Source organism: Thermobia domestica, chromosome 13 (assembly GCF_964235325.1).
Source record: "Thermobia domestica chromosome 13, izTheDome1.hap1.1, whole genome shotgun sequence".
Classification (NCBI taxonomy): domain Eukaryota; kingdom Metazoa; phylum Arthropoda; class Insecta; order Zygentoma; family Lepismatidae; genus Thermobia; species Thermobia domestica.
In genome coordinates this window covers 35,104,567-35,117,096 of record NC_137466.1, presented here as the reverse complement: position 1 = coordinate 35,117,096, position 12,530 = coordinate 35,104,567, and the positions used below count along the sequence as shown (strand labels likewise).

Genomic DNA, 12,530 nt, shown 5'->3' with positions numbered 1-12,530 from the left:
ATTACAGCAAATCACTTAGTGTGTTCAATACTTTCATAGGTTTAGTCCCACCATGTCTCGGCAAGCATGTACAAAAGAAAAGAAACAAAATTCAATAACAGAAAATGTATTTATGACTAAAAAGTGAAAAACAAATTTTCTTGTTACGTTAGAACATGCCTTTTTAAAAAAATAACGATCAAATAACGATCAAAATTAATCAAATAGTACTAAGAAGTTATATATAGATATATATTCTATTTATGCGTGACTAAAAACTAAAGAATGGGGAGCGGTCACAAACAATTTATAATATACATATGTGAGTGTACCCCATGCTTTAGCTTTTAGTCATGCATAAATAGATTTTTTAACAGTAATTTTCTTAAATACAGAATTATTTTTCTACTTTTTAAGATAATTAGTTTTGTTTTGTTTGCTATTTTTTTAAAAGCATGTTTTAAATTTATTGCTGTTATATTAGTTGAAAAGTTTAAGTACTGAGTATCACACCCCAGTGGCGTAGGGAAGGGGGGCAGAGGGGCCGCCCCCCAAAGAGGTCCGACAATGTACTTTGGTACTTTGATGTTTGTAATTTTTTATATATGTTTATATTTATATATTTTTTGTTTGTAATTTTTCTATATGTACCTATAACAGCACTTGCCCCCCCCCCCAAACATACATCTTGCCTACGCTACTGTCACACCCGACCGTAAGTGAATCCTTATATTGGGCATAACCTGAATAAATAGTGGGAAGTTTGAATATTACATAAAGCATTCTGCTTTTCCTATTTAGATATTGAGTTAAAAAAAAAACACTAAAACACGGATTGTTATTCTTTAACGTGAAGTTCTTACGCTGACGAATTTCACCTTCCTTACTTCAGTAGTGCATTATTCTTGGTAAAACTCGAACCTCGTTATTCCCTGTGAAAATGCATTCCCAAAAATCCTTTCTTATTCTTTTCTTTCGTATCAAAATTGAAAGTTCTGTCCATGTTTCACTTTTCTACCTATAATAGCATGTAATGGTTTCCAATCGGTGTGTCACACAGTCCTAACGGGGTGTCGCGAAATTGTAGAACTTAAAAATAATGATAATTAGTTAAAAATTAATTTTGAATCTATCTGTCCCAGGCAAGGTCTCCAGTGGCAGCAACAGTCCTCAGCACGCATAGAGTCACTACTTTATACAAACTTGTAGACTCAGACACATTTATGTTATTACTGATATAAAATCAAAGTGTGTCACGATCTCGTGCGCATTCAGTAAAATAGTAGAGTGGTGGCTCAGTTGTAGAGTGCTCTACTCTGGTGCATGTGGTATCTGGTTCAACTCCAGTTCGCGCCAAGTGAGCCTTGTGGGCTTTGTGATGGACAAACACCTTATGCAAATTTTTCTCGGTCTTCTCCAGTTTCCTCCCACATTCTTCATTCCACCATTTCATTCATTATCATCATCCCCACACACCTGAGGGCATAATTATTGGATGTATGGACGACTCCAAAAGTGCATTACAACCTGCAATTATCCTTTTCCTGCAATAGTAGGCAATCCCAAAACTCGGTCGTAGGGGTGGTTGAGAATTAGAAAGGCATTTGTGCAAACCTCAATTCTGTTACAAATATATCAGTGTGGCAAACTGCAAATAAGAGAATAAATTGTTAAGAATGACGATTTTATTTTTGTGAGAGCAATGGATGACATAAAAAGTTTCAAAATAATCTTACTTAAGCAGATAAAAAAGATGAATGGTAAGAAATAGATATCAGAAGAAAGCAGTTTCTCTCCTTTTTTCAAAAGAAATTCTCGTAAAAAATGTTACATAGTGTAAAGGTTTAATATAAAAGCCTAACAGCACAAAAACAAACATCCACATGAAACGGAAAGAGTCACAGATACAGAATAAGGGACTGCTATAATAATAATAATAATAATAATAATAATAATAATAATAATAATAATAATAATAATAATAATAATAATAATAATAATAATATTTCTATGGCCTATGGAACCCGGAGGTTCAATGCCGCGTTCACAAAAACTCTCCACTGACTCCTATCCTTAGCTAATTGGTTCCAGTTTCTACTTTGTATTCCTATCTCTGAGAGATCCATCTAAATATTGTCCTCCCATCTGCGCCTAGGTCTTCCTAATGGTCGTTTTCCGATGGGTCTTCCAGTCAAGACTGAAAGCGTTTCTACTTTCTTCCATTCTAGCTACATGACCTGCCCTCCTAGACTTGACGACCCTAACAATGTTGGGTAAGCCGTATAAATTATGTAGTTCCTCGTTATGAAGTTTACGCCATTTCCCATTCCCGTTCCTCTTGGGTCCGAATATTTTTCTCAGGATCTTGTTCTCAAATACGTTCAGTGTATGTTCTTCCTCAGAGTAAGCGACCATGTTTCGCAACCATAAAGAACACGGACGTGATTATCGTTTTATATATTTTAAGCTTCAAATTCTTCGACAGAACTCGCGACGACAAGAGATTTTGAACCGAATAGTAACACGAATTCCCTGCTTTTACTCGACATTTAATTCCTTCGTGAATAGATTTTCGTCTGTTAATATCGATCCTAAATATTTGAAAGTATCCACTTTATCAAAAGCATTATTTGATATTTTAACCCATCCACAATTTGCCGTATTACGGTCCCGACGGACTTCCACGTATTTAGTTTTCTCTGCATTTAGTTCCAAACCCATGTCCCTGCAAGCGTTTAATAAGATCTCTGCAATTTCTTTCTATTGTTCTCCTATCATCCCCTATTAAATTTACATCATCAGCATATGCCATAACATGGTGAATACCGGTCAATTATTACTATTATTATTATTATTATTATTATTATTAACATACACTTATCACATATAATTATACTTATTTTCAATATTTATTCTCATATTATTATTATTATATTTATCACTTTATATTCTCAAGGGCTGAATTTAGTCATAAAACACTACGATCGCATATCAATATATACATGTAGGTATCATCAGCCAGCTAATTATCAATTACTCTGCGTTATGAAAATTATTCATTGTACTATCTGATGGTTTTAATTTTAAGCACAATATTATATACGAACTATAGCTGGGATAGCGTCGATGTTCGATCCGAGGCTCACCAATTTTAAAGACATATTTTCACAATGTATATTACCTAACTCACAAAATGTCTTCTTTTCTATATAATTTATATAAGTTCGTTTATCCAAAAACTATTCGAAAAACTAATTTCTTTTATATTTGGAATGTTTTAAACCATCTAGTACGGACCAGTACCCCTTAAACATTCTCAGGAACAGTTTGTAATCCGTCGCTCAGCTATATAATAGCGGCGCATTACAGACTCCTCCTTGTCTAATAAACAAATACATAAATATATAATTTTTTCATGTGTAAAACTTGTAACACTAGAAACTTGCAATCAAGTTGTTTGAAACATTTAGATAAATAAAATTAACATAAAATAGTTAACTTAAAAAGAACATTAACAACATTTAAACTTTGCCAATTGAGCACAGTATTATCCATCCTAACAGCAACATTTTTTTCTTTTTCTTACGATCGCAGTTTCCTCATTGGTTGTCCTTACACCGACATCGTCCTTTCATATAAACTTTCTTCTTTTGAATCTTCCTGGGAATCACGCATATTTTTCTTATTTTTCTTAATTTGTGAGGTTTCTACTGCTCCGATTGTCTTTTCATACTTCTTTTCTTCTCCTTCGTCTGTAACTTATCTTTTTCTTGGACTTCCGCTTTTTTCTTTCTTTCTATTTCTTCCACTTCTCATCCTTTTTCTTTTCCACTTTAGTCTATCGATTACCTCTTCCTGGCTCCTCCGTTTCTTCCTTTCTTTCTTTCTATGTAGGTTTCTCTCATTCCTTTCTTTTTCTAGTTTCTTGATCCATGTTTCATCCGATTTAACTTCTCTTCTTCTTTTCTTCCCTTTCCTAAAGTTCCATACATAATTTCGAGCTTTCTTTTTCTTCCAGCACTTCCAATTCCTGGTTTTCTTCCTCTCTGTATATTCTGTCACAGTTAAAAATTCTTTAGGTATTTCTTGTTCCAATTTTATACAATTGTTGATTTCTTCCTCAATAATAACTTCTTCTTCATCATCTTCTTCTTCTACTGTAGTTGCGTCACTTTCAATACTTGATTCTTCAGTTTCTATCATATCCATTATTTGTTCTCCGTTGGCACTGTCTTCTTCGTCCTTTCCAACTCCCTTGGCACTATTTTCTTCGTCCTGTTCAATTTCCTTGGCACTATCTTCTTCGTCCTTTCAAACTTCCTTGCCTCTATCTTCTTCGTCCTGTCCAACTTCCTTAGCACTATCTTCTTCGCCCTGTCCAACTTCCTTAGCACTATCTTCTTCGCCCTATCCAACTTTCTTGACACTATCTTCTTCGTCCTTTCCATTTTTTTTTCTCTGTCAATGATCTTATGTTCTTTTCTATCTCCAATTATCTCATGCCGAATTTCCAAGAACTTATTGTCGAGCTGCAGAGTTAACAATGAGAACTTATGGTTAATTTTATTTCTTAAGTATTGTTGAAAACCAACGATGGTTCGACTAAATTCACTCCTCCTACCTTCCAAGAATTCTAAGGTTTTATAGCTCCTAACATTAGTTTCTGTTTTCATTACTTTCATGACGATACCTAGGATCACATCTACCGCTTCCAACTGCATTACTTTTCATCACTAGATGTTTCCTTTACTGTTGTCGTACTCTTCATCTACATCCAAATTCCTACGTCAATGGTCGCAATTTTGTACTGCCCTACTTTCACCACAGTGTTGAAGGGTTATTACACTTCGTAGTTTTTCACATTTTAGGTTCTGCGTCTTGATGGAGACTTCCACAGTAAACAATATTATCATATCTACTATCCATATCAGACGTACATGCAGAATATGATTCCTTGTACTATTTACTGGATGATATTCAATAAACAAGATACTAGTGTACATATATATGTAGATATATATTATTGGAGATTAATTCGGTTACTTTCTATCAGCCTCTTAATCAATTTACATATTATTATTATTATTATTATTATTATTATTAACATATACTTATCACATATAATTATACTTATTTTCAATATTTATTCTCATATTATTATTATTATATTTATCACTTTATATTCTCAAGGGCTGAATTTAGTAATAAGACACTACGATCACATATCCATATATACATGTAGGTATCATCAGCCAGCTAATTATCCATTACTCTGCGTTATGGAAATTATTCATTGTGCTATCTGATGGTTTTAATTTTAATCACAATATTATATACGAACTATAGTTGGGATAGCGTCGATGTTCGATCCGAGGCTCACAAATTTTAAAGACACATATTTTCACAATGCATATTACCTAACTCACAAAATGTCTTCTTTTCTATATAATTTATGTAAGTTTGTTTATCCAAAAACGATTCGAAAAAAAAATATTTCTTTTATATTTGGAATGTTTTAAATCACCTGGTACGGACCAGTATCCCTTAAACATTCTCAGGAACATTTTTTAATCCGTCGCTCAGCTATACAATAAAGGCGCATTACAATATATTTGCAATATCGAATGTTGATGTATGTTAATAACGATATCGACGATTTTGATATATCGACATATCGCACAGGCCTAGACCCGAGAAATGATGCTTGAAATATACTGGAATCAATAATCAAAATCTAAATATATTCCTCCATTTTCGTACCCAAGGTTGAGGAGGAAGGGGTGAACAAAAATTGTAAGCCAAAAAATTTCGTAAAATAAAAGTAATTATACTTCCCCTTTAATAGAAAACTGTTAATAAAAATATTACTGAAATTTACCTTTCACTTCTGTTTCTGATTGACATCACAAATCAGTGACAGGACACATACTTTACATAGTATAGCAGTGGCCCCGGTGGCTCAGTGGTAGAGCGTTCATCTCCGGCGCATGGCATCTTTGTTCGATCTCAACTCGCGACAAGTGAACTTGTTGTGGTCAAACACCATTTGCGTGGGTTTCCTCGGGATTCTCCCGTTTCCTCCCACTTTCTTTATTCCATCACTTCATTCATTTCTCATACTCACGTTCTCGTTTAGCCTAACCGGCATAACCACGGGGCGTAAAACTCAAAGATTTCATATAACAATACTACTCTATAATTGTTCACGACTAAGCAAACCGGAAGATGAAATTCCTGTGATATTAAAGTCGAATGTTCTACAAAATAATCATAATTCATTGTTCTTATTTCTATCTGTATTTCTGCCACACAATCAGAGTTACAAGATTAACAGAACTAGAAATTAGAGATTTCATTCCATTTTTCTCTCAGACTAAAGGCTTCTGCATTTTGTTGAGACTGTTATTTTTATCCCGGGCTAATCCTGGCTACCAGGCTTCGAGGTAATCGGTGCCCAAAAGTGTAAAGTTTTTGACTCTCAAATCTCGACAGCTTAATAAGACAGATTTCACATTGCATGTGGTTATTTCTTCGTTACAAAAACACTTGTGGTTGACTCTATTCATGATGAATTACTGAACATATACATTTACAACTATTGAAAAACGAATAATTACTTTTAAACATAAAAAATTATTACAGTTAAGTAGAATGCAGTAGTAGATGCATAAAAATAGGAAAGGAATTAAAATATTATTTATTTGTTGAGACTATCAAACTGAATGTTAATAATAAGTGGTCATACACAAATACTATTTGTATTACAGAGTTTGAAGACATGAGGCTCGTGTGATTACTGATCCTGCTTTCTAGGGATGGGGATAGGCAAGGAGTGAGTTTTATTTAAAGCTTGACTCGACTCTCAAAATTTTCGCCAACTGAAGTCGAGTCAATTCAAAACGAAGCAAATTCTGTGTGCAGTTTTAAATTTTCTGGAAAAATGACATTAGGACGTGAAGCACAAGAATACGAAGGATCATACAGGATTTTAATGTCTACAGCACTGCAATTAAACACATATATATATATATATATATATATATATATATATATATATATATATATATATATATATATATATATATATATGTGTGTGTGTGTGTGTGTGTGTGTGTGTGTGTGTGCTTGAGACATTCATTAAGTCACTTTCAAAATGAATACCAAACTTGCTGATCAAATAAAATACTCAACTTCCAGTATGACTAGATCTTTGAGGCACATCTAGGATAATGTGAAAAGTTTACACGTGCTTTGTTTCTTCGTGGTTTGGTTGCAAAATCGGTAGTGTTCATTGGACGTACTGATCCGAAATATATTCTAATAAATCCACTAGGTAGCGTAGCTCATTCCTCCCATACCAGACTACTAATGCAAACTACTAAAAAAGAAAGAAGAAACGAAAAAAGAAAAATGAATGAGTGCTATTTTACTGCTAAATTTCTATCAGAAACACCCTATATTAAAAGTTCCAAACTGTATTATACTGAAAAGTTTAAATGTTAAAATGGATAATTGGATGCCCCTTATAGATGTAGCAGAACTTGCATGTTCCAAATTTCAAATGTGAATAAAGCACGTTGAATTATAAAATAGAAACCAATTTTGTGTGAAACTAACATAAATAAAATCTTGCTTTGAAATAACCAAAGAAGGAGCCATTTTCTAGTCATTTCTGAAGATTTATCTGTTTCGAACATTCAGTGTCGATTTCATCTATTGCAGATATACCGTTGTATTTCGCACAGATGGAATGAAAACGCTAAAACTCAAATGGGTCATCGCGTCAGTCGGATGGAGCACCACTGAGTCGAAAATTTGAACCCATAGTGACCAAGAGAGTCGATTGAGACTCGGTATCCCAGAGGATAAAAAAAGAGATTTTACTTATTTCCTAGCGTTTAAAGAACATTTCTTTCAGAGGTGACAAGGATTGGAGATGTTATCCCCAGTGCACGAAAAACTCGACACCAAAGTTCACAATTAATTAAATTTTCCAAACTGGGTCCTTCTGGCTCTTGCTCAGTTTTAACCCTGGAACACGCACATGCACATAAAGTATGTGTGTGTGAGAGAAAGAGAGAAGGGAAACATACAAAGACATGATAGGAAAACGTCAAGAAAAACAGAGAGAGAGAGAGATGAATAGAAATATGAAACCTACTATCATTACAATGTGTGATGAAGAATGCATACGCAGTTTACTCGGATTCTTGACAGGTCCTTTGTATGTTCTCTAACCATAGATCAATCTCAGCTTGCAGGCTTATTTTATGCGAAAAATCATACTACCTGGCAGAGAATCGAACCGAGATTTTCCAGTTGGAAGATTTTGTCCATACCGCTACTCCACCGATTCCCCTATCCCAACTTTGTTTAACAAATTGTATAGTGTTTCTTTCTAAGAACGATAACACGAAAAGTGTATGCTGTAGATCAATGAAGTGTCTCGAATGTCTTGGTAATTTCCTTGCCCTTTCGCAATGTATTTTCGTAAACCGTCTCTATCATGATACAGGTCTCTATCGTGATACATTCTTAAGGATTCCTCGTTTACGAAAAGCCGATTCTTCGCGATAACTTTATAAAAAAAGAACTTGCCGCGAACATGATTTGAATCTATGTTGGATAGCTGTACTACTCGTAAGTCAATTACGCTATCCCTACACTATCAATGCATCTAAAACTGTAACCCAAATGTTATTAACTTCAGGCCTGGTCTTTGGAAAGAAGATGCTTCTTCCTCTAGGGTTATTTACACCAAAGTGCAAAACGAAATTCATTTATCCGACGACCTAGAGAGAAGGTAGTGCCCACTAATAAACGAAATAACATACAATCCAGGAGACATTACAGAGATAATAACAGTATGCAGAAATTTCACAGTGCAAGTTCAAATTACGCGAATAATAATAATAATTTTTCACCTTTACAGTATCGTTGTCTATTATTATTATTATTATTATTATTATTATTATTATTATTAGCATTAATAACCCGCCTCGCTGGGTTAAATTAAGAATAAAATATTAATACGTTCCATTAGTCAGTAAGTTTTTACTATTACTAAAGCGCTCTCTGATATCGGTCCTTTTCGATGATTTTTATATTTCTCTCCACGACGTGACATGGCTGAATTTAGATTTATATGGCATCGAAAATGACACTGTTCTTCACACCGACCTCGCAAGCTATCTATTCGATATTAATATTGGTAATTTCCATAATTTTTATATATCTCTCCCTCCGCTCCTCCAAGTTGCAGGTCTGAATTTGGGTTTGAGCAGCATCAGAAGCTGTCACTGTTCATCTGACGATCCCTATAAACTATGGATTTGGCACTAATATAGATCATTTTGGTTGATTTTATATATCTCCCTTACCCCTCTCCCATAATGCGCGGCATGACATCAGAAGTGTCACTGTTCATCTTAAGATCCCGAAAACTATGGATTTATTTACTGAACGAATTCCCAGATACATCATAACTTTTACATTTTACACAGGGAAATGTTAACAAAAGAAAGGGAAAGTAAGACCACAACAACAACATAAAACAGTGTCAAAATAGAGTGTAAAAGTAATATTATTCCGTCAAAACTCGTTTAATTGCTCTTTCAAACATTAGTTAGCTCCAAAAAATGTCCATATCAGATGTTACTTGATTATAACAGTTTGATATTCTGTAAAAAGTGGGTATTCCGGGTTGCGCGGGAAGGAGCACGTAAGGATAGTTCCTGAAGTAATGTTCCCGATCTTAAGTTTCCATTAACTATTTTATGATGATATTTCAGGTCAGAGGTAATTCTGCGTATTTCCGGAATCTGGATTTGGCACTTATATAGGTCATTCTTGATTATCTTATATATATCTCCCTTATGCCTCCCCCATGTTGCGAGGTATGGCATCAGAAGTGCCACTGCTCATCTCAGCGACCTGCAAAACCATGGATTCGACACTGATGTTTGTCATTTTCGATAATTTTTAAGTATCTTCTTTCTCGCTCTCCCCAAATTGCGGTGCTGAATTTGGGTTTAATTAACATCAGAAGTGTCCCTGTGAATCTCTGCGACCCCGAAAACTATAGACTCGACGCTAATATCGGTTATTTTGGATCATTTATAAATGTTCCTCCCCTCCCCTAAGTTGCACCGTCAAAATGATATGAGAAAACCATCTCATGTCTGAAACTCATCTATGATGAAAATTTCATCGAGATCGGTCGGGTGGTGAAAGTGATGAAGTCAGAAAGACAGTCACCTTCATTTTTATTTCATATATTTTGATTGAGATTGAGATTGGTCGGGTGGTTCAAGATTTGTTTTATTAATTTTTATATATATATCTCACCCTCCCCTGTCTCTCCCCTAAGTTCTACCGTCAAAGTGATATGATAAACAGCCCAGGACCAAACCTTATCTATGTTGAAAACTTGATCAAGATCGATTGGGTGATTTAAAAGTAATGTGTATCTCCCCCTCCCTTAAGTTCACCGTCACCCCATGCCGTAAAGGTAACCAACACCTAGTGGCCCACTTGCCATTAAATGTCGATCGTAGTTATAGCGACGTGTTGATGGAGTGCCGCTAATGTGACACTGGCGGCAGGGTTTTGTCGAGTCGAAAGAGACATCTATAGAGTCGAGGCGTTGAAGTTACCACCGTGTAGCAGCAAGAACTTCATTTTCGTCCGCGCTCCTTCGATTTGTCGCGAAGAATCACGAAGGGACCAACCGAACTATCGCCAGTCATGTGCATACGCTTATTATTATATATTATTTTTTCGTGACTAGTTGTTCCTAAAGTGAGCTCCGGGATCAAAAGTAATCCTAGCCTCTACAACATGAAGTGAAAATCTTCAGATGAGTGCATATAATTGTATGAATTTAGAAAGAATCTGTAGTCGATCATTTGAAAGTGAATATGGGAGAACCATGAAATAAAGTAAATAGACGCGCGTCAGTTTGTTGTAAAATTACATGGCGAGCGGTTTCTATTTGATCCCAAACGGTTACAGGAGCACTCTGGTTAGCCAAATTAAAAAGACCTCAATAATTTATTCCTCTACAAGGAACATTCTTATCAACGCCTCCATGGCCAAATTAGAAGAGCGTGAGCCTAGTTGGTGGTTGATGGTTCGCGCCACCTCTGGCCTATTTTTTTTACTTTTTAGAAGTGTTTCTAAACTCACCTTAATGTAAACAAATTACACATATAGGCTACTTAAATATTTTCGAAGAGTAATTTTGTTATTGGCGTTTCGTCGCGTCTCTGCCGCTGGTGGTATAATTTTCAAAACGGAAGTAGGACCACCGCCGCACCTCGTCACTGTGGGGCCGCCAATTTTTGGCGAGATGATGCTAGCTACACATCGGTGTTTATTAAGCTTTATATATATATATATATATATATATATATATATCCCTCCCCGTAAGTTCTACCATCAAAATGAATAGCTAGAAACACTCCTAGGCTAGAACTGCATCAACGGCAAACATTTGATCGAAATCGGTCGAGCAATGCAAGAGATTAAGAGTTACAAACAATAGTCACTTTCAGTTTTATAATATGGATTATTATTATTATTATTATTATTATTATTATTATTATTATTATTATTATTATTATTATTATTATTATTCGCGTACATTTGAACTGGCACTGTGAAATTCCTGCCTACTGTTATTATTTCTGTCTTTTTTCCTGGACTGTATGTTATTTCGTTTATTAGTGGGCACTCCTTCTCTCTAGGTCGTCGGATAAATTAATTTTGTTTTGCACTTTGGTGTATAAAACCTTAGAAAAAGAAGTCAGTTCGTTCCAAAGATCACGGCTGAAGTTTGTAATATTTGGGTTACTGTTTTAGGTGGACTGATGGTACAGGGGTAACATAATTGCCTTACGAGTATAAATAGGTTCAAATCCTGTTCACAACAAAGCCCTTTTTCTACAAAGTTGCCGTGAAGAATTCATTTTTCATACTAGACAAGGAATCCTTAAGAATGTGGAAGCAAACACCTGTATCATGATATAGAAGAATTACGAATGTTCGTTGCGAAAGGGAAATGAAATTACCAAGACATTCGAGACACTTCATTGATCTTCAGTATACACTCTTCATGTTAGCGTTCTCATAAAGAAACAGTATACCATTTGTTAAACAAAGTTCGGATAGGGGAGTCGGTGGAGTAGTGGTACAGACAAAATCTTCCAACTGGAAAATCCCGGTTCGAATCCTCGACAGGTAGTATAATTTTTCGCATAAAATAATGGCTGCAAGCTGGGATTCATCTATGGTTAGGGAACTTACAAGGCATCCCTCTCGAAAATCCAAGTAACCTGCATGTGTGTTCTTTATCATACATTGTAATGATAAATAGGTTTCATATTTATAATCGTCTTTCTCTTTCCATCTTTTTTGACATTTCATAATAATGTCTTTGCAAATTTCCCTTCTCGAGCCTCTCTTTCTCTCTCTCTCACACACACACACTTCATGTTTTAGTGCGTGTTCCAGAGTTATAACCGACCAAGAGCCCGATTGACCCAGTTTGG

The 12,530-nt window shown here is 35.1% G+C and overlaps 1 protein-coding gene across 2 annotated transcripts in view; it reads right to left on the bottom strand.

Moving 5' to 3' along the window:
* The window catches only part of LOC145668092 (angiotensin-converting enzyme-like), a 326,884-nt gene that overhangs the window by 193,625 nt on the left and 120,729 nt on the right, over positions 1–12,530 (bottom strand). The gene's annotated exons all lie outside the window — the stretch shown is intronic.